This window comes from Hypomesus transpacificus, chromosome 1 (genome assembly GCF_021917145.1).
Source record: "Hypomesus transpacificus isolate Combined female chromosome 1, fHypTra1, whole genome shotgun sequence".
NCBI lineage: Eukaryota > Metazoa > Chordata > Actinopteri > Osmeriformes > Osmeridae > Hypomesus > Hypomesus transpacificus.
This window is the reverse complement of record NC_061060.1, coordinates 3131530-3148218: the sequence shown is the minus strand read 5'-3', so window position 1 is coordinate 3148218 and position 16689 is coordinate 3131530. Positions and strand designations below refer to the sequence as shown.

Below are 16689 nucleotides of genomic sequence, written 5' to 3'. Positions count from 1 at the left end.
AACACCGACATTGTCAATGTCCAGTATAGGGGGCACTAGGATTTGGACCTGGGACCTCTTGATCTGCAGTCAAATGCTCTACCACTGAGCTATACCCCCTATGTGAATTCCAGGTTGTAATTAATTCAGGAGAATGTGTAGAGATAATCCCTGACTACAAAATCACAGAAGACTGTCCTTTGAAATCTTCTTCTAAAGCATTGAAAACACTGACAATGTCAATGTACAGTATAGGGGGCACTAGGATTTGAACCTGGGACCTCTTGATCTGCAGTCAAATGCTCTACCACTGAGCTACACCCCCTATGTGAATTCCAGGTTGTAATTAATTCAGGAGAATGTGTAGAGATAATACCTGACTACAAAATCTCAGAAGACTGTCCTTTGAAATCTTCTTCTAAAGCATTGAAAACACTGACAATGTCAATGTCCAGTATAGGGGGCACTAGGATTTGAACCTGGGATCTCTTGATCTGCAGTCAAATGCTCTACCATTGAGCTATACCCCCTATGTGAATTCCAGGTTGTAACGAATTCAGGAGAATGTGTAGAGATAATACCTGACTACAAAATATCAGAAGACTGTCCTTTGAAATCTTCTTCTAAAGCATCGAAAAAACTGACAATGTCCAGTATAGGGGGCACTAGGATTTGAACCCGGGACTTCTTGATCTGCAGTCAAATGCTCTACCACTGAGCTATACCCCCTATGTGAATTCCAGGTTGTAATTAATTCAGGAGAATGTGTAGAGATAATCCCTGACTACAAAATCACAGAAGACTGTCCTTTGAAATCTTCTTCTAAAGCATTGAAAACACTGACAATGTCAATGTACAGTATAGGGGGCACTAGGATTTGAACCTGGGACCTCTTGATCTGCAGTCAAATGCTCTACCACTGAGCTATACCCCCTATGTGAATTCCAGGTTGTAATGAATTCAGGAGAATGTGTAGAGATAATACCTGACTACAAAATATCAGAAGACTGTCAGTTGAAATCTTCTTCTAAAGCATTGAAAACACTGACAATGTACAGTATAAGGGGGACTAGGATTTGAACCTCGGACCTCTTGATCTGCAGTCAAATGCTCTACCACTGAGCTATACCCCCTATGTGAATTCCATGTTGTAATTAATTCAGGAGAATGTGTAGAGATAATACCTGACTACAAAATCTCAGAAGACTGTCCTTTGAAATCTTCTTTTAAAGCATCGAAAACACTGACAATGTCAATGTCAATGTACAGTATAGGGGGCACTAGGATTTGAACCTGGGACCTCTTGATCTGCAGTCAAATGCTCTACCACTGAGCTATACCCCCTATGTGAATTCCAGTTTGTAATGAATTCAGGAGAATATGTAGAGGTAATACCTGACTACAAAATCTCAGAAGACTGTCAGTTGAAATCTTCTTCTAAAGCATTGAAAACACTGACAATGTACAGTATAAGGGGGACTAGGATTTGAACCTGGGACCTCTTGATCTGCAGTCAAATGCTCTACCACTGAGCTATACCCCCTATGTGAATTCCATGTTGTAATTAATTCAGGAGAATGTGTAGAGATAATACCTGACTACAAAATCTCAGAAGACTGTCCTTTGAAATCTTCTTTTAAAGCATCGAAAACACTGACAATGTCAATGTACAGTATAGGGGGCACTAGGATTTGAACCTGGGACCTCTTGATCTGCAGTCAAATGCTCTACCACTGAGCTATACCCCCTATGTGAAATACAAATCATAATAAAACGATCATAAGGTGTAGAGATAATACTTGACTGCAAAGTTTTTAGAAGACTTTGAATCTTCTTCTAAAGCATTGAAAACACTGACAATGTCAATGTACAGTATAGGGGGCACTAGGATTTGAACCTGGGACCTCTTGATCTGCAGTCAAATGCTCTACCACTGAGCTATACCCCCTATGTGAATTCCAGGTTGTAATTAATTCAGGAGAATGTGTAGAGATAATACCTGACTACAAAATCTCAGAAGAATGTCCTTTGAAATCTTCTTCTAAAGCATTGAAAACACTGACAATGTCAATGTACAGTATAGGGGGCACTAGGATTTGAACCTGGGACCTCTTGATCTGCAGTCAAATGCTCTACCACTGAGCTATACCCCCTATGTGAATTCCAGTTTGTAATGAATTCAGGAGAATATGTAGAGGTAATACCTGACTACAAAATCTCAGAAGACTGTCAGTTGAAATCTTCTTCTAAAGCATTGAAAACACTGACAATGTACAGTATAAGGGGGACTAGGATTTGAACCTGGGACCTCTTGATCTGCAGTCAAATGCTCTACCACTGAGCTATACCCCCTATGTGAATTCCATGTTGTAATTAATTCAGGAGAATGTGTAGAGATAATACCTGACTACAAAATCTCAGAAGACTGTCCTTTGAAATCTTCTTTTAAAGCATCGAAAACACTGACAATGTCAATGTACAGTATAGGGGGCACTAGGATTTGAACCTGGGACCTCTTGATCTGCAGTCAAATGCTCTACCACTGAGCTATACCCCCTATGTGAAATACAAATCATAATAAAACGATCATAAGGTGTAGAGATAATACTTGACTGCAAAGTTTTTAGAAGACTTTGAATCTTCTTCTAAAGCATTGAAAACACTGACAATGTCAATGTACAGTATAGGGGGCACTAGGATTTGAACCTGGGACCTCTTGATCTGCAGTCAAATGCTCTACCACTGAGCTATACCCCCTATGTGAATTCCAGGTTGTAATTAATTCAGGAGAATGTGTAGAGATAATACCTGACTACAAAATCTCAGAAGAATGTCCTTTGAAATCTTCTTCTAAAGCATTGAAAACACTGACAATGTCAATGTACAGTATAGGGGTAACTAGGATTTGAAACTGGGACCTCTTGATCTGCAGTCAAATGCTCAACCACTGAGCTATATCCCCTATGTGAAGTTTGAATCATAATGAAACAATCATAAGGTGTAGAGATAATACTTGACTGCAAAGTTTTTAGAAGACTTGGAATCTTCTTCTAAAGCATTGAAAACACTGACAATGTCAATGTACAGTATAGGGGGCACTAGGATTTGAACCTGGGACCTCTTGATCTGCAGTCAAATGCTCTACCACTGAGCTATACCCCCTATGTGAATTCCAGGTTGTAATTAATTCAGGAGAATGTGTAGAGATAATACCTGACTACAAAATCTCAGAAGACTGTCCTTTGAAATCTTCTTCTAAAGCATTGAAAACACTGACAATGTCAATGTACAGTATAGGGGGCACTAGGATTTGAAACTGGGACCTCTTGATCTGCAGTCAAATGCTCTACCACTGAGCTATACCCCCTATGTGAAATCCAGGTTGTAATGAATTCAGGAGAATGTGTAGAGGTAATACCTGACTACAAAATCTCAGAAGACTGTCCTTTGAAATCTTCTTCTAAAGCATTGAAAACACTGACAATGTCAATGTCAATGTACAGTATAGGGGGCATTAGGATTTGAACCTGGGACCTCTTGATCTGCAGTCAAATGCTCTACCACTGAGCTATACCCCCTATGTGAATTCCAGGTTGTAATGAATTCAGGAGAATGTGTAGAGATAATACCTGACTACAAAATCTCAGAAGACTGTCAGTTGAAATCTTCTTCTAAGCATTGAAAACACTGACAATATCAATGTACAGTATAGAGGGCACTAGGATTTGAACCTGGGACCTCTTGATCTGCAGTCAAATGCTCTACCACTGAGCTATACCCCCTATGTGAATTCCAGGTTGTAACGAATTCAGGAGAATGTGTAGAGATAATACCTGACTACAAAATATCAGAAGACTGTCCTTTGAAATCTTCTTCTAAAGCATTGAAAACACTGACAATGTCAATGTCCAGTATAGGGGGCACTAGGATTTGAACCTGGGATCTCTTGATCTGCAGTCAAATGCTCTACCATTGAGCTATACCCCCTATGTGAATTCCAGGTTGTAACGAATTCAGGAGAATGTGTAGAGATAATACCTGACTACAAAATATCAGAAGACTGTCCTTTGAAATCTTCTTCTAAAGCATTGAAAACACTGACAATGTCAATGTACAGTATAGGGGTAACTAGGATTTGAAACTGGGACCTCTTGATCTGCAGTCAAATGCTCAACCACTGAGCTATATCCCCTATGTGAAGTATGAATCATAATGAAACAATCATAAGGTGTAGAGATAATACTTGACTGCAAAGTTTTTAGAAGACTTGGAATCTTCTTCTAAAGCATTGAAAACACCGACATTGTCAATGTCCAGTATAGGGGGCACTAGGATTTGGACCTGGGACCTCTTGATCTGCAGTCAAATGCTCTACCACTGAGCTATACCCCCTATGTGAATTCCAGGTTGTAATTAATTCAGGAGAATGTGTAGAGATAATCCCTGACTACAAAATCACAGAAGACTGTCCTTTGAAATCTTCTTCTAAAGCATTGAAAACACTGACAATGTCCCCCTATGTGAATTCCAGGTTGTAATTAATTCAGGAGAATGTGTAGAGATAATACCTGACTACAAAATCTCAGAAGACTGTCATTTGAAATCTTCTTCTAAAGCATTGAAAACACTGACAATGTCAATGTCAATGTACAGTATAGGGGGCACTAGGATTTGAAACTGGGACCTCTTGATCTGCAGTCAAATGCTCAACCACTGAGCTATATCCCCTATGTGAAGTATGAATCATAATGAAACAATCATAAGGTGTAGAGATAATACTTGACTGCAAAGTTTTTAGAAGATTTTGTAGTCCCTGACTACAAAATCACAGAAGACTGTCCTTTGAAATCTTCTTCTAAAGCATTGAAAACACTGACAATGTCAATGTACAGTATAGGGGGCACTAGGATTTGAACCTGGGACCTCTTGATCTGCAGTCAAATGCTCTACCACTGAGCTATACCCCCTATGTGAATTCCAGGTTGTAATGAATTCAGGAGAATGTGTAGAGATAATCCCTGACTACAAAATCTCAGAAGACTGTCCTTTGAAATCTTCTTCTAAAGCATTGAAAACACTGACAATGTCAATGTCAATGTACAGTATAGGGGGCACTAGGATTTGAACCTGGGACCTCTTGATCTGCAGTCAAATGCTCTACCACTGAGCTATACCCCCTATGTGAATTCCAATTTGTAATGAATTCAGGAGAATATGTAGAGGTAATACCTGACTACAAAATCTCAGAAGACTGTCAGTTGAAATCTTCTTCTAAAGCATTGAAAACACTGACAATGTACAGTATAGGGGGCACTAGGATTTGAACCTGGGACTTCTTGATCTGCAGTCAAATGCTCTACCACTGAGCTATACCCCCTATGTGAATTCCAGGTTGTAATTAATTCAGGAGAATGTGTAGAGATAATACCTGACTACAAAATCACAGAAGACTGTCCTTTGAAATCTTCTTCTAAAGCATTGAAAACACTGACAATGTCAATGTACAGTATAGGGGGCACTAGGATTTGAAACTGGGACCTCTTGATCTGCAGTCAAATGCTCTACCACTGAGCTATACCCCCTATGTGAATTCCAGGTTGTAATTAATTCAGGAGAATGTGTAGAGATAATCCCTGACTACAAAATCACAGAAGACTGTCCTTTGAAATCTTCTTCTAAAGCATTGAAAACACTGAAAATGTCAATGTACAGTATAGGGGGCACTAGGATTTGAACCTGGGACCTCTTGATCTGCAGTCAAATGCTCTACCACTGAGCTATACCCCCTATGTGAAATCCAGGTTGTAATTAATTCAGGAGAATGTGTAGAGATAATACCTGACTACAAAATCTCAGAAGACTGTCCTTTGAAATCTTCTTCTAAAGCATTGAAAACACTGACAATGTCAATGTACAGTATAGGGGGCACTAGGATTGGAACCTGGGACCTCTTGATCTGCAGTCAAATGCTCTACCACTGAGCTATACCCCCTATGTGAATTCCAGGTTGTAATTAATTCAGGAGAATGTGTAGAGATAATACCTGACTACAAAATCTCAGAAGAATGTCCTTTGAAATCTTCTTCTAAAGCATTGAAAACACTGACAATGTCAATGTACAGTATAGGGGTAACTAGGATTTGAAACTGGGACCTCTTGATCTGCAGTCAAATGCTCAACCACTGAGCTATATCCCCTATGTGAATTCCAGGTTGTAATTAATTCAGGAGAATGTGTAGAGATAATCCCTGACTACAAAATCACAGAAGACTGTCCTTTGAAATCTTCTTCTAAAGCATTGAAAACACTGAAAATGTCAATGTACAGTATAGGGGGCACTAGGATTTGAACCTGGGACCTCTTGATCTGCAGTCAAATGCTCTACCACTGAGCTATACCCCCTATGTGAATTCCAGGTTGTAATTAATTCAGGAGAATGTGTAGAGATAATACCTGACTACAAAATCTCAGAAGACTGTCCTTTGAAATCTTCTTCTAAAGCATTGAAAACACTGACAATGTCAATGTACAGTATAGGTGGCACTAGGATTGGAACCTGGGACCTCTTGATCTGCAGTCAAATGCTCTACCACTGAGCTATACCCCCTATGTGAATTCCAGGTTGTAATTAATTCAGGAGAATGTGTAGAGATAATACCTGACTACAAAATCTCAGAAGAATGTCCTTTGAAATCTTCTTCTAAAGCATTGAAAACACTGACAATGTCAATGTACAGTATAGGGGTAACTAGGATTTGAAACTGGGACCTCTTGATCTGCAGTCAAATGCTCAACCACTGAGCTATATCCCCTATGTGAAGTATGAATCATAATGAAACAATCATAAGGTGTAGAGATAATACTTGACTGCAAAGTTTTTAGAAGACTTGGAATCTTCTTCTAAAGCATTGAAAACACCGACATTGTCAATGTCCAGTATAGGGGGCACTAGGATTTGGACCTGGGACCTCTTGATCTGCAGTCAAATGCTCTACCACTGAGCTATACCCCCTATGTGAATTCCAGGTTGTAATTAATTCAGGAGAATGTGTAGAGATAATCCCTGACTACAAAATCACAGAAGACTGTCCTTTGAAATCTTCTTCTAAAGCATTGAAAACACTGACAATGTCAATGTACAGTATAGGGGGCACTAGGATTTGAACCTGGGACCTCTTGATCTGCAGTCAAATGCTCTACCACTGAGCTATACCCCCTATGTGAATTCCAGGTTGTAATTAATTCAGGAGAATGTGTAGAGATAATACCTGACTACAAAATCTCAGAAGACTGTCCTTTGAAATCTTCTTCTAAAGCATTGAAAACACTGACAATGTCAATGTACAGTATAGGGGGCACTAGGATTGGAACCTGGGACCTCTTGATCTGCAGTCAAATGCTCTACCACTGAGCTATACCCCCTATGTGAATTCCAGGTTGTAATTAATTCAGGAGAATGTGTAGAGATAATACCTGACTACAAAATCTCAGAAGAATGTCCTTTGAAATCTTCTTCTAAAGCATTGAAAACACTGACAATGTCAATGTACAGTATAGGGGTAACTAGGATTTGAAACTGGGACCTCTTGATCTGCAGTCAAATGCTCAACCACTGAGCTATATCCCCTATGTGAAGTATGAATCATAATGAAACAATCATAAGGTGTAGAGATAATACTTGACTGCAAAGTTTTTAGAAGACTTGGAATCTTCTTCTAAAGCATTGAAAACACTGACAATGTCAATGTACAGTATAGGGGGCACTAGGATTTGAACCTGGGACCTCGAGATCTGCAGTCAAATGCTCTACCACTGAGCTATACCCCCTATGTGAATTCAAGGTTGTAATTAATTCAGGAGAATGTGTAGAGGTAATACCTGACTACAAAATCTCAGAAGACTGTCCTTTGAAATCTTCTTCTAAAGCATTGAAAACACTGACAATGTCAATGTCAATTTCCAGTATAGGGGGCACTAGGATTTGAACCTGGGATCTCTTGATCTGCAGTCAAATGCTCTACCATTGAGCTATACCCCCTATGTGAATTCCAGGTTGTAACGAATTCAGGAGAATGTGTAGAGATAATACCTGACTACAAAATATCAGAAGACTGTCCTTTGAAATCTTCTTCTAAAGCATCGAAAAAACTGACAATGTCCAGTATAGGGGGCACTAGGATTTGAACCTGGGACTTCTTGATCTGCAGTCAAATGCTCTACCACTGAGCTATACCCCCTATGTGAATTCCAGGTTGTAATTAATTCAGGAGAATGTGTAGAGATAATACCTGACTACAAAATCACAGAAGACTGTCCTTTGAAATCTTCTTCTAAAGCATTGAAAACACTGACAATGTCAATGTACAGTATAGGGGGCACTAGGATTTGAAACTGGGACCTCTTGATCTGCAGTCAAATGCTCTACCACTGAGCTATACCCCCTATGTGAATTCCAGGTTGTAATTAATTCAGGAGAATGTGTAGAGATAATCCCTGACTACAAAATCACAGAAGACTGTCCTTTGAAATCTTCTTCTAAAGCATTGAAAACACTGAAAATGTCAATGTACAGTATAGGGGGCACTAGGATTTGAACCTGGGACCTCTTGATCTGCAGTCAAATGCTCTACCACTGAGCTATACCCCCTATGTGAAATCCAGGTTGTAATTAATTCAGGAGAATGTGTAGAGATAATACCTGACTACAAAATCTCAGAAGACTGTCCTTTGAAATCTTCTTCTAAAGCATTGAAAACACTGACAATGTCAATGTACAGTATAGGGGGCACTAGGATTGGAACCTGGGACCTCTTGATCTGCAGTCAAATGCTCTACCACTGAGCTATACCCCCTATGTGAATTCCAGGTTGTAATTAATTCAGGAGAATGTGTAGAGATAATACCTGACTACAAAATCTCAGAAGAATGTCCTTTGAAATCTTCTTCTAAAGCATTGAAAACACTGACAATGTCAATGTACAGTATAGGGGTAACTAGGATTTGAAACTGGGACCTCTTGATCTGCAGTCAAATGCTCAACCACTGAGCTATATCCCCTATGTGAATTCCAGGTTGTAATTAATTCAGGAGAATGTGTAGAGATAATCCCTGACTACAAAATCACAGAAGACTGTCCTTTGAAATCTTCTTCTAAAGCATTGAAAACACTGAAAATGTCAATGTACAGTATAGGGGGCACTAGGATTTGAACCTGGGACCTCTTGATCTGCAGTCAAATGCTCTACCACTGAGCTATACCCCCTATGTGAATTCCAGGTTGTAATTAATTCAGGAGAATGTGTAGAGATAATACCTGACTACAAAATCTCAGAAGACTGTCCTTTGAAATCTTCTTCTAAAGCATTGAAAACACTGACAATGTCAATGTACAGTATAGGTGGCACTAGGATTGGAACCTGGGACCTCTTGATCTGCAGTCAAATGCTCTACCACTGAGCTATACCCCCTATGTGAATTCCAGGTTGTAATTAATTCAGGAGAATGTGTAGAGATAATACCTGACTACAAAATCTCAGAAGAATGTCCTTTGAAATCTTCTTCTAAAGCATTGAAAACACTGACAATGTCAATGTACAGTATAGGGGTAACTAGGATTTGAAACTGGGACCTCTTGATCTGCAGTCAAATGCTCAACCACTGAGCTATATCCCCTATGTGAAGTATGAATCATAATGAAACAATCATAAGGTGTAGAGATAATACTTGACTGCAAAGTTTTTAGAAGACTTGGAATCTTCTTCTAAAGCATTGAAAACACCGACATTGTCAATGTCCAGTATAGGGGGCACTAGGATTTGGACCTGGGACCTCTTGATCTGCAGTCAAATGCTCTACCACTGAGCTATACCCCCTATGTGAATTCCAGGTTGTAATTAATTCAGGAGAATGTGTAGAGATAATCCCTGACTACAAAATCACAGAAGACTGTCCTTTGAAATCTTCTTCTAAAGCATTGAAAACACTGACAATGTCAATGTACAGTATAGGGGGCACTAGGATTTGAACCTGGGACCTCTTGATCTGCAGTCAAATGCTCTACCACTGAGCTATACCCCCTATGTGAATTCCAGGTTGTAATTAATTCAGGAGAATGTGTAGAGATAATACCTGACTACAAAATCTCAGAAGACTGTCCTTTGAAATCTTCTTCTAAAGCATTGAAAACACTGACAATGTCAATGTACAGTATAGGGGGCACTAGGATTGGAACCTGGGACCTCTTGATCTGCAGTCAAATGCTCTACCACTGAGCTATACCCCCTATGTGAATTCCAGGTTGTAATTAATTCAGGAGAATGTGTAGAGATAATACCTGACTACAAAATCTCAGAAGAATGTCCTTTGAAATCTTCTTCTAAAGCATTGAAAACACTGACAATGTCAATGTACAGTATAGGGGTAACTAGGATTTGAAACTGGGACCTCTTGATCTGCAGTCAAATGCTCAACCACTGAGCTATATCCCCTATGTGAAGTATGAATCATAATGAAACAATCATAAGGTGTAGAGATAATACTTGACTGCAAAGTTTTTAGAAGACTTGGAATCTTCTTCTAAAGCATTGAAAACACCGACATTGTCAATGTCCAGTATAGGGGGCACTAGGATTTGAAACTGGGACCTCTTGATCTGCAGTCAAATGCTCTACCACTGAGCTATACCCCCTATGTGAATTCCAGGTTGTAATTAATTCACGAGAATGTGTAGAGATAATCCCTCACTACAAAATCACAGAAGACTGTCCTTTGAAATCTTCTTCTAAAGCATTGAAAACACTGAAAATGTCAATGTACAGTATAGGGGGCACTAGGATTTGAACCTGGGACCTCTTGATCTGCAGTCAAATGCTCTACCACTGAGCTATACCCCCTATGTGAATTCCAGGTTGTAATTAATTCAGGAGAATGTGTAGAGATAATACCTGACTACAAAATCTCAGAAGACTGTCCTTTGAAATCTTCTTCTAAAGCATTGAAAACACTGACAATGTCAATGTACAGTATAGGGGGCACTAGGATTGGAACCTGGGACCTCTTGATCTGCAGTCAAATGCTCTACCACTGAGCTATACCCCCTATGTGAATTCCAGGTTGTAATTAATTCAGGAGAATGTGTAGAGATAATACCTGACTACAAAATCTCAGAAGAATGTCCTTTGAAATCTTCTTCTAAAGCATTGAAAACACTGACAATGTCAATGTACAGTATAGGGGTAACTAGGATTTGAAACTGGGACCTCTTGATCTGCAGTCAAATGCTCAACCACTGAGCTATATCCCCTATGTGAAGTATGAATCATAATGAAACAATCATAAGGTGTAGAGATAATACTTGACTGCAAAGTTTTTAGAAGACTTGGAATCTTCTTCTAAAGCATTGAAAACACCGACATTGTCAATGTCCAGTATAGGGGGCACTAGGATTTGGACCTGGGACCTCTTGATCTGCAGTCAAATGCTCTACCACTGAGCTATACCCCCTATGTGAATTCCAGGTTGTAATTAATTCAGGAGAATGTGTAGAGATAATACCTGACTACAAAATCTGAGAAGACTGTCCTTTGAAATCTTCTTCTAAAGCATCGAAAACACTGACAATGTCAATGTACAGTATAGGGGGCGCTAGGATTTGAACCTGGGACCTCTTGATCTGCAGTCAAATGCTCTACCACTGAGCTATACCCCCTATGTGAATTCCAGGTTGTAATTAATTCAGGAGAATGTGTAGAGATAATACCTGACTACAAAATCTCAGAAGACTGTCCTTTGAAATCTTTTTCTAAAGCATTGAAAACACTGACAATGTCAATGTACAGTATAGGTGGCACTAGGATTGGAACCTGGGACCTCTTGATCTGCAGTCAAATGCTCTACCACTGAGCTATACCCCCTATGTGAATTCCAGGTTGTAATTAATTCAGGAGAATGTGTAGAGATAATACCTGACTACAAAATCTCAGAAGAATGTCCTTTGAAATCTTCTTCTAAAGCATTGAAAACACTGACAATGTCAATGTACAGTATAGGGGTAACTAGGATTTGAAACTGGGACCTCTTGATCTGCAGTCAAATGCTCAACCACTGAGCTATATCCCCTATGTGAAGTATGAATCATAATGAAACAATCATAAGGTGTAGAGATAATACTTGACTGCAAAGTTTTTAGAAGACTTGGAATCTTCTTCTAAAGCATTGAAAACACCGACATTGTCAATGTCCAGTATAGGGGGCACTAGGATTTGGACCTGGGACCTCTTGATCTGCAGTCAAATGCTCTACCACTGAGCTATACCCCCTATGTGAATTCCAGGTTGTAATTAATTCAGGAGAATGTGTAGAGATAATCCCTGACTACAAAATCACAGAAGACTGTCCTTTGAAATCTTCTTCTAAAGCATTGAAAACACTGACAATGTCAATGTACAGTATAGGGGGCACTAGGATTTGAACCTGGGACCTCTTGATCTGCAGTCAAATGCTCTACCACTGAGCTATACCCCCTATGTGAATTCCAGGTTGTAATTAATTCAGGAGAATGTGTAGAGATAATACCTGACTACAAAATCTCAGAAGACTGTCCTTTGAAATCTTCTTCTAAAGCATTGAAAACACTGACAATGTCAATGTACAGTATAGGGGGCACTAGGATTGGAACCTGGGACCTCTTGATCTGCAGTCAAATGCTCTACCACTGAGCTATACCCCCTATGTGAATTCCAGGTTGTAATTAATTCAGGAGAATGTGTAGAGATAATACCTGACTACAAAATCTCAGAAGAATGTCCTTTGAAATCTTCTTCTAAAGCATTGAAAACACTGACAATGTCAATGTACAGTATAGGGGTAACTAGGATTTGAAACTGGGACCTCTTGATCTGCAGTCAAATGCTCAACCACTGAGCTATATCCCCTATGTGAAGTATGAATCATAATGAAACAATCATAAGGTGTAGAGATAATACTTGACTGCAAAGTTTTTAGAAGACTTGGAATCTTCTTCTAAAGCATTGAAAACACCGACATTGTCAATGTCCAGTATAGGGGGCACTAGGATTTGAAACTGGGACCTCTTGATCTGCAGTCAAATGCTCTACCACTGAGCTATACCCCCTATGTGAATTCCAGGTTGTAATTAATTCACGAGAATGTGTAGAGATAATCCCTCACTACAAAATCACAGAAGACTGTCCTTTGAAATCTTCTTCTAAAGCATTGAAAACACTGAAAATGTCAATGTACAGTATAGGGGGCACTAGGATTTGAACCTGGGACCTCTTGATCTGCAGTCAAATGCTCTACCACTGAGCTATACCCCCTATGTGAATTCCAGGTTGTAATTAATTCAGGAGAATGTGTAGAGATAATACCTGACTACAAAATCTCAGAAGACTGTCCTTTGAAATCTTCTTCTAAAGCATTGAAAACACTGACAATGTCAATGTACAGTATAGGGGGCACTAGGATTGGAACCTGGGACCTCTTGATCTGCAGTCAAATGCTCTACCACTGAGCTATACCCCCTATGTGAATTCCAGGTTGTAATTAATTCAGGAGAATGTGTAGAGATAATACCTGACTACAAAATCTCAGAAGAATGTCCTTTGAAATCTTCTTCTAAAGCATTGAAAACACTGACAATGTCAATGTACAGTATAGGGGTAACTAGGATTTGAAACTGGGACCTCTTGATCTGCAGTCAAATGCTCAACCACTGAGCTATATCCCCTATGTGAAGTATGAATCATAATGAAACAATCATAAGGTGTAGAGATAATACTTGACTGCAAAGTTTTTAGAAGACTTGGAATCTTCTTCTAAAGCATTGAAAACACCGACATTGTCAATGTCCAGTATAGGGGGCACTAGGATTTGGACCTGGGACCTCTTGATCTGCAGTCAAATGCTCTACCACTGAGCTATACCCCCTATGTGAATTCCAGGTTGTAATTAATTCAGGAGAATGTGTAGAGATAATACCTGACTACAAAATCTGAGAAGACTGTCCTTTGAAATCTTCTTCTAAAGCATCGAAAACACTGACAATGTCAATGTACAGTATAGGGGGCGCTAGGATTTGAACCTGGGACCTCTTGATCTGCAGTCAAATGCTCTACCACTGAGCTATACCCCCTATGTGAATTCCAGGTTGTAATTAATTCAGGAGAATGTGTAGAGATAATACCTGACTACAAAATCTCAGAAGACTGTCCTTTGAAATCTTCTTCTAAAGCATTGAAAACACTGACAATGTCAATGTACAGTATAGGGGGCACTAGGATTGGAACCTGGGACCTCTTGATCTGCAGTCAAATGCTCTACCACTGAGCTATACCCCCTATGTGAATTCCAGGTTGTAATTAATTCAGGAGAATGTGTAGAGATAATACCTGACTACAAAATCTCAGAAGAATGTCCTTTGAAATCTTCTTCTAAAGCATTGAAAACACTGACAATGTCAATGTACAGTATAGGGGTAACTAGGATTTGAAACTGGGACCTCTTGATCTGCAGTCAAATGCTCAACCACTGAGCTATATCCCCTATGTGAAGTATGAATCATAATGAAACAATCATAAGGTGTAGAGATAATACTTGACTGCAAAGTTTTTAGAAGACTTGGAATCTTCTTCTAAAGCATTGAAAACACCGACATTGTCAATGTCCAGTATAGGGGGCACTAGGATTTGGACCTGGGACCTCTTGATCTGCAGTCAAATGCTCTACCACTGAGCTATACCCCCTATGTGAATTCCAGGTTGTAATTAATTCAGGAGAATGTGTAGAGATAATACCTGACTACAAAATCTGAGAAGACTGTCCTTTGAAATCTTCTTCTAAAGCATCGAAAACACTGACAATGTCAATGTACAGTATAGGGGGCGCTAGGATTTGAACCTGGGACCTCTTGATCTGCAGTCAAATGCTCTACCACTGAGCTATACCCCCTATGTGAAATACAAATCATAATAAAACGATCATAAGGTGTAGAGATAATACTTGACTGCAAAGTTTTTAGAAGACTTTGAATCTTCTTCTAAAGCATTGAAAACACTGACAATATCAATGTACAGTATAGAGGGCACTAGGATTTGAACCTGGGACCTCTTGATCTGCAGTCAAATGCTCTACCACTGAGCTATACCCCCTATGTGGATTCCAGGTTGTAATGAATTCACGAGAATGTGTAGAGGTAATACCTGACTACAAAATCTCAGAAGACTGTCCTTTGAAATCTTCTTCTAAAGCATTGAAAACACTGACAATGTCAATGTCAATGTCCAGTATAGGGGGCACTAGGATTTGAACCTGGGATCTCTTGATCTGCAGTCAAATGCTCTACCATTGAGCTATACCCCCTATGTGAATTCCAGGTTGTAACGAATTCAGGAGAATGTGTAGAGATAATACCTGACTACAAAATATCAGAAGACTGTCCTTTGAAATCTTCTTCTAAAGCATCGAAAAAACTGACAATGTCCAGTATAGGGGGCACTAGGATTTGAACCTGGGACTTCTTGATCTGCAGTCAAATGCTCTACCACTGAGCTATACCCCCTATGTGAATTCCAGGTTGTAATTAATTCAGGAGAATGTGTAGAGATAATCCCTGACCACAAAATCACAGAAGACTGTCCTTTGAAATCTTCTTCTAAAGCATTGAAAACACTGACAATGTACAGTATAGGGGGCACTAGGATTTGAACCTGGGACCTCTTGATCTGCAGTCAAATGCTCTACCACTGAGCTATACCCCCTATGTGAATTCCACGTTGTAATTAATTCAGGAGAATGTGTAGAGATAATACCTGACTACAAAATCTCAGAAGACTGTCCTTTGAAATCTTCTTCTAAAGCATTGAAAACACTGACAATGTCAATGTACAGTATAGGGGGCACTAGGATTTGAAACTGGGACCTCTTGATCTGCAGTCAAATGCTCTACCACTGAGCTATACCCCCTATGTGAATTCCAGGTTGTAATTAATTCAGGAGAATGTGTAGAGATAATCCCTGACTACAAAATCACAGAAGACTGTCCTTTGAAATCTTCTTCTAAAGCATTGAAAACACTGACAATGTCAATGTACAGTATAGGGGGCACTAGGATTTGAACCTGGGACCTCTTGATCTGCAGTCAAATGCTCTACCACTGAGCTATACCCCCTATGTGAATTTCAGGTTGTAATTAATTCAGGAGAATGTGTAGAGATAATACCTGACTACAAAATCTCAGAAGACTGTCCTTTGAAATCTTCTTCTAAAGCATTGAAAACACTGACAATGTCAATGTACAGTATAGGGGGCACTAGGATTGGAACCTGGGACCTCTTGATCTGCAGTCAAATGCTCTACCACTGAGCTATACCCCCTATGTGAATTCCAGGTTGTAATTAATTCAGGAGAATGTGTAGAGATAATACCTGACTACAAAATCTCAGAAGACTGTCCTTTGAAATCTTCTTCTAAAGCATTGAAAACACTGACAATGTCAATGTACAGTATAGGGGTAACTAGGATTTGAAACTGGGACCTCTTGATCGGCAGTCAAATGCTCAACCACTGAGCTATATCCCCTATGTGAAGTATGAATCATAATGAAACAATCATAAGGTGTAGAGATAATACTTCACTGCAAAGTTTTTAGAAGACTTGGAATCTTCTTCTAAAGCATTGAAAACACCGACATTG

The 16689-nt window shown here is 39.5% G+C and overlaps 60 non-coding genes across 60 annotated transcripts; all 60 read right to left on the bottom strand.

Moving 5' to 3' along the window:
• Positions 1–27: 27 nt before the first annotated feature.
• On the bottom strand, positions 28–99 carry trnac-gca. Its single transcript has one exon. It is a non-coding gene; the product is annotated as a tRNA-Cys (tRNA).
• A 133-nt stretch (positions 100–232) lies between these two features.
• trnac-gca lies at positions 233–304 on the bottom strand. Its single transcript has one exon. It is a non-coding gene; the product is annotated as a tRNA-Cys (tRNA).
• A 133-nt stretch (positions 305–437) lies between these two features.
• trnac-gca lies at positions 438–509 on the bottom strand. Its single transcript has one exon. It is a non-coding gene; the product is annotated as a tRNA-Cys (tRNA).
• Positions 510–636: 127 nt separating this feature from the next.
• Positions 637–708, bottom strand: trnac-gca. The gene has a single exon. It is a non-coding gene; the product is annotated as a tRNA-Cys (tRNA).
• Positions 709–841: 133 nt separating this feature from the next.
• On the bottom strand, positions 842–913 carry trnac-gca. The gene has a single exon. It is a non-coding gene; the product is annotated as a tRNA-Cys (tRNA).
• A 338-nt stretch (positions 914–1251) lies between these two features.
• trnac-gca lies at positions 1252–1323 on the bottom strand. The gene has a single exon. It is a non-coding gene; the product is annotated as a tRNA-Cys (tRNA).
• A 332-nt stretch (positions 1324–1655) lies between these two features.
• Positions 1656–1727, bottom strand: trnac-gca. Its single transcript has one exon. It is a non-coding gene; the product is annotated as a tRNA-Cys (tRNA).
• A 128-nt stretch (positions 1728–1855) lies between these two features.
• trnac-gca lies at positions 1856–1927 on the bottom strand. The gene has a single exon. It is a non-coding gene; the product is annotated as a tRNA-Cys (tRNA).
• A 133-nt stretch (positions 1928–2060) lies between these two features.
• trnac-gca lies at positions 2061–2132 on the bottom strand. Its single transcript has one exon. It is a non-coding gene; the product is annotated as a tRNA-Cys (tRNA).
• A 332-nt stretch (positions 2133–2464) lies between these two features.
• On the bottom strand, positions 2465–2536 carry trnac-gca. Its single transcript has one exon. It is a non-coding gene; the product is annotated as a tRNA-Cys (tRNA).
• A 128-nt stretch (positions 2537–2664) lies between these two features.
• Positions 2665–2736, bottom strand: trnac-gca. Its single transcript has one exon. It is a non-coding gene; the product is annotated as a tRNA-Cys (tRNA).
• Positions 2737–3069: 333 nt separating this feature from the next.
• trnac-gca lies at positions 3070–3141 on the bottom strand. Its single transcript has one exon. It is a non-coding gene; the product is annotated as a tRNA-Cys (tRNA).
• Positions 3142–3274: 133 nt separating this feature from the next.
• Positions 3275–3346, bottom strand: trnac-gca. Its single transcript has one exon. It is a non-coding gene; the product is annotated as a tRNA-Cys (tRNA).
• A 139-nt stretch (positions 3347–3485) lies between these two features.
• On the bottom strand, positions 3486–3557 carry trnac-gca. The gene has a single exon. It is a non-coding gene; the product is annotated as a tRNA-Cys (tRNA).
• Positions 3558–3689: 132 nt separating this feature from the next.
• trnac-gca lies at positions 3690–3761 on the bottom strand. Its single transcript has one exon. It is a non-coding gene; the product is annotated as a tRNA-Cys (tRNA).
• A 133-nt stretch (positions 3762–3894) lies between these two features.
• trnac-gca lies at positions 3895–3966 on the bottom strand. The gene has a single exon. It is a non-coding gene; the product is annotated as a tRNA-Cys (tRNA).
• A 333-nt stretch (positions 3967–4299) lies between these two features.
• trnac-gca lies at positions 4300–4371 on the bottom strand. The gene has a single exon. It is a non-coding gene; the product is annotated as a tRNA-Cys (tRNA).
• Positions 4372–4874: 503 nt separating this feature from the next.
• Positions 4875–4946, bottom strand: trnac-gca. The gene has a single exon. It is a non-coding gene; the product is annotated as a tRNA-Cys (tRNA).
• A 139-nt stretch (positions 4947–5085) lies between these two features.
• Positions 5086–5157, bottom strand: trnac-gca. The gene has a single exon. It is a non-coding gene; the product is annotated as a tRNA-Cys (tRNA).
• Positions 5158–5284: 127 nt separating this feature from the next.
• Positions 5285–5356, bottom strand: trnac-gca. The gene has a single exon. It is a non-coding gene; the product is annotated as a tRNA-Cys (tRNA).
• Positions 5357–5489: 133 nt separating this feature from the next.
• trnac-gca lies at positions 5490–5561 on the bottom strand. The gene has a single exon. It is a non-coding gene; the product is annotated as a tRNA-Cys (tRNA).
• A 133-nt stretch (positions 5562–5694) lies between these two features.
• trnac-gca lies at positions 5695–5766 on the bottom strand. Its single transcript has one exon. It is a non-coding gene; the product is annotated as a tRNA-Cys (tRNA).
• A 133-nt stretch (positions 5767–5899) lies between these two features.
• Positions 5900–5971, bottom strand: trnac-gca. Its single transcript has one exon. It is a non-coding gene; the product is annotated as a tRNA-Cys (tRNA).
• A 338-nt stretch (positions 5972–6309) lies between these two features.
• trnac-gca lies at positions 6310–6381 on the bottom strand. The gene has a single exon. It is a non-coding gene; the product is annotated as a tRNA-Cys (tRNA).
• A 538-nt stretch (positions 6382–6919) lies between these two features.
• Positions 6920–6991, bottom strand: trnac-gca. Its single transcript has one exon. It is a non-coding gene; the product is annotated as a tRNA-Cys (tRNA).
• A 133-nt stretch (positions 6992–7124) lies between these two features.
• On the bottom strand, positions 7125–7196 carry trnac-gca. The gene has a single exon. It is a non-coding gene; the product is annotated as a tRNA-Cys (tRNA).
• A 133-nt stretch (positions 7197–7329) lies between these two features.
• Positions 7330–7401, bottom strand: trnac-gca. Its single transcript has one exon. It is a non-coding gene; the product is annotated as a tRNA-Cys (tRNA).
• Positions 7402–7734: 333 nt separating this feature from the next.
• trnac-gca lies at positions 7735–7806 on the bottom strand. The gene has a single exon. It is a non-coding gene; the product is annotated as a tRNA-Cys (tRNA).
• A 139-nt stretch (positions 7807–7945) lies between these two features.
• Positions 7946–8017, bottom strand: trnac-gca. The gene has a single exon. It is a non-coding gene; the product is annotated as a tRNA-Cys (tRNA).
• A 127-nt stretch (positions 8018–8144) lies between these two features.
• Positions 8145–8216, bottom strand: trnac-gca. The gene has a single exon. It is a non-coding gene; the product is annotated as a tRNA-Cys (tRNA).
• A 133-nt stretch (positions 8217–8349) lies between these two features.
• trnac-gca lies at positions 8350–8421 on the bottom strand. The gene has a single exon. It is a non-coding gene; the product is annotated as a tRNA-Cys (tRNA).
• Positions 8422–8554: 133 nt separating this feature from the next.
• On the bottom strand, positions 8555–8626 carry trnac-gca. The gene has a single exon. It is a non-coding gene; the product is annotated as a tRNA-Cys (tRNA).
• Positions 8627–8759: 133 nt separating this feature from the next.
• On the bottom strand, positions 8760–8831 carry trnac-gca. Its single transcript has one exon. It is a non-coding gene; the product is annotated as a tRNA-Cys (tRNA).
• A 338-nt stretch (positions 8832–9169) lies between these two features.
• Positions 9170–9241, bottom strand: trnac-gca. Its single transcript has one exon. It is a non-coding gene; the product is annotated as a tRNA-Cys (tRNA).
• A 538-nt stretch (positions 9242–9779) lies between these two features.
• On the bottom strand, positions 9780–9851 carry trnac-gca. The gene has a single exon. It is a non-coding gene; the product is annotated as a tRNA-Cys (tRNA).
• A 133-nt stretch (positions 9852–9984) lies between these two features.
• trnac-gca lies at positions 9985–10056 on the bottom strand. Its single transcript has one exon. It is a non-coding gene; the product is annotated as a tRNA-Cys (tRNA).
• Positions 10057–10189: 133 nt separating this feature from the next.
• trnac-gca lies at positions 10190–10261 on the bottom strand. The gene has a single exon. It is a non-coding gene; the product is annotated as a tRNA-Cys (tRNA).
• Positions 10262–10594: 333 nt separating this feature from the next.
• trnac-gca lies at positions 10595–10666 on the bottom strand. The gene has a single exon. It is a non-coding gene; the product is annotated as a tRNA-Cys (tRNA).
• Positions 10667–10799: 133 nt separating this feature from the next.
• On the bottom strand, positions 10800–10871 carry trnac-gca. The gene has a single exon. It is a non-coding gene; the product is annotated as a tRNA-Cys (tRNA).
• A 133-nt stretch (positions 10872–11004) lies between these two features.
• On the bottom strand, positions 11005–11076 carry trnac-gca. Its single transcript has one exon. It is a non-coding gene; the product is annotated as a tRNA-Cys (tRNA).
• Positions 11077–11409: 333 nt separating this feature from the next.
• On the bottom strand, positions 11410–11481 carry trnac-gca. Its single transcript has one exon. It is a non-coding gene; the product is annotated as a tRNA-Cys (tRNA).
• A 133-nt stretch (positions 11482–11614) lies between these two features.
• On the bottom strand, positions 11615–11686 carry trnac-gca. The gene has a single exon. It is a non-coding gene; the product is annotated as a tRNA-Cys (tRNA).
• A 538-nt stretch (positions 11687–12224) lies between these two features.
• On the bottom strand, positions 12225–12296 carry trnac-gca. The gene has a single exon. It is a non-coding gene; the product is annotated as a tRNA-Cys (tRNA).
• Positions 12297–12429: 133 nt separating this feature from the next.
• trnac-gca lies at positions 12430–12501 on the bottom strand. The gene has a single exon. It is a non-coding gene; the product is annotated as a tRNA-Cys (tRNA).
• A 133-nt stretch (positions 12502–12634) lies between these two features.
• trnac-gca lies at positions 12635–12706 on the bottom strand. Its single transcript has one exon. It is a non-coding gene; the product is annotated as a tRNA-Cys (tRNA).
• Positions 12707–13039: 333 nt separating this feature from the next.
• On the bottom strand, positions 13040–13111 carry trnac-gca. The gene has a single exon. It is a non-coding gene; the product is annotated as a tRNA-Cys (tRNA).
• Positions 13112–13244: 133 nt separating this feature from the next.
• On the bottom strand, positions 13245–13316 carry trnac-gca. The gene has a single exon. It is a non-coding gene; the product is annotated as a tRNA-Cys (tRNA).
• Positions 13317–13449: 133 nt separating this feature from the next.
• trnac-gca lies at positions 13450–13521 on the bottom strand. The gene has a single exon. It is a non-coding gene; the product is annotated as a tRNA-Cys (tRNA).
• A 333-nt stretch (positions 13522–13854) lies between these two features.
• Positions 13855–13926, bottom strand: trnac-gca. The gene has a single exon. It is a non-coding gene; the product is annotated as a tRNA-Cys (tRNA).
• A 133-nt stretch (positions 13927–14059) lies between these two features.
• Positions 14060–14131, bottom strand: trnac-gca. The gene has a single exon. It is a non-coding gene; the product is annotated as a tRNA-Cys (tRNA).
• A 133-nt stretch (positions 14132–14264) lies between these two features.
• trnac-gca lies at positions 14265–14336 on the bottom strand. The gene has a single exon. It is a non-coding gene; the product is annotated as a tRNA-Cys (tRNA).
• A 333-nt stretch (positions 14337–14669) lies between these two features.
• On the bottom strand, positions 14670–14741 carry trnac-gca. The gene has a single exon. It is a non-coding gene; the product is annotated as a tRNA-Cys (tRNA).
• A 133-nt stretch (positions 14742–14874) lies between these two features.
• Positions 14875–14946, bottom strand: trnac-gca. Its single transcript has one exon. It is a non-coding gene; the product is annotated as a tRNA-Cys (tRNA).
• Positions 14947–15074: 128 nt separating this feature from the next.
• trnac-gca lies at positions 15075–15146 on the bottom strand. The gene has a single exon. It is a non-coding gene; the product is annotated as a tRNA-Cys (tRNA).
• Positions 15147–15285: 139 nt separating this feature from the next.
• On the bottom strand, positions 15286–15357 carry trnac-gca. Its single transcript has one exon. It is a non-coding gene; the product is annotated as a tRNA-Cys (tRNA).
• Positions 15358–15484: 127 nt separating this feature from the next.
• On the bottom strand, positions 15485–15556 carry trnac-gca. Its single transcript has one exon. It is a non-coding gene; the product is annotated as a tRNA-Cys (tRNA).
• A 127-nt stretch (positions 15557–15683) lies between these two features.
• On the bottom strand, positions 15684–15755 carry trnac-gca. Its single transcript has one exon. It is a non-coding gene; the product is annotated as a tRNA-Cys (tRNA).
• Positions 15756–15888: 133 nt separating this feature from the next.
• trnac-gca lies at positions 15889–15960 on the bottom strand. The gene has a single exon. It is a non-coding gene; the product is annotated as a tRNA-Cys (tRNA).
• A 133-nt stretch (positions 15961–16093) lies between these two features.
• On the bottom strand, positions 16094–16165 carry trnac-gca. The gene has a single exon. It is a non-coding gene; the product is annotated as a tRNA-Cys (tRNA).
• Positions 16166–16298: 133 nt separating this feature from the next.
• On the bottom strand, positions 16299–16370 carry trnac-gca. The gene has a single exon. It is a non-coding gene; the product is annotated as a tRNA-Cys (tRNA).
• Positions 16371–16689: the final 319 nt, after the last annotated feature.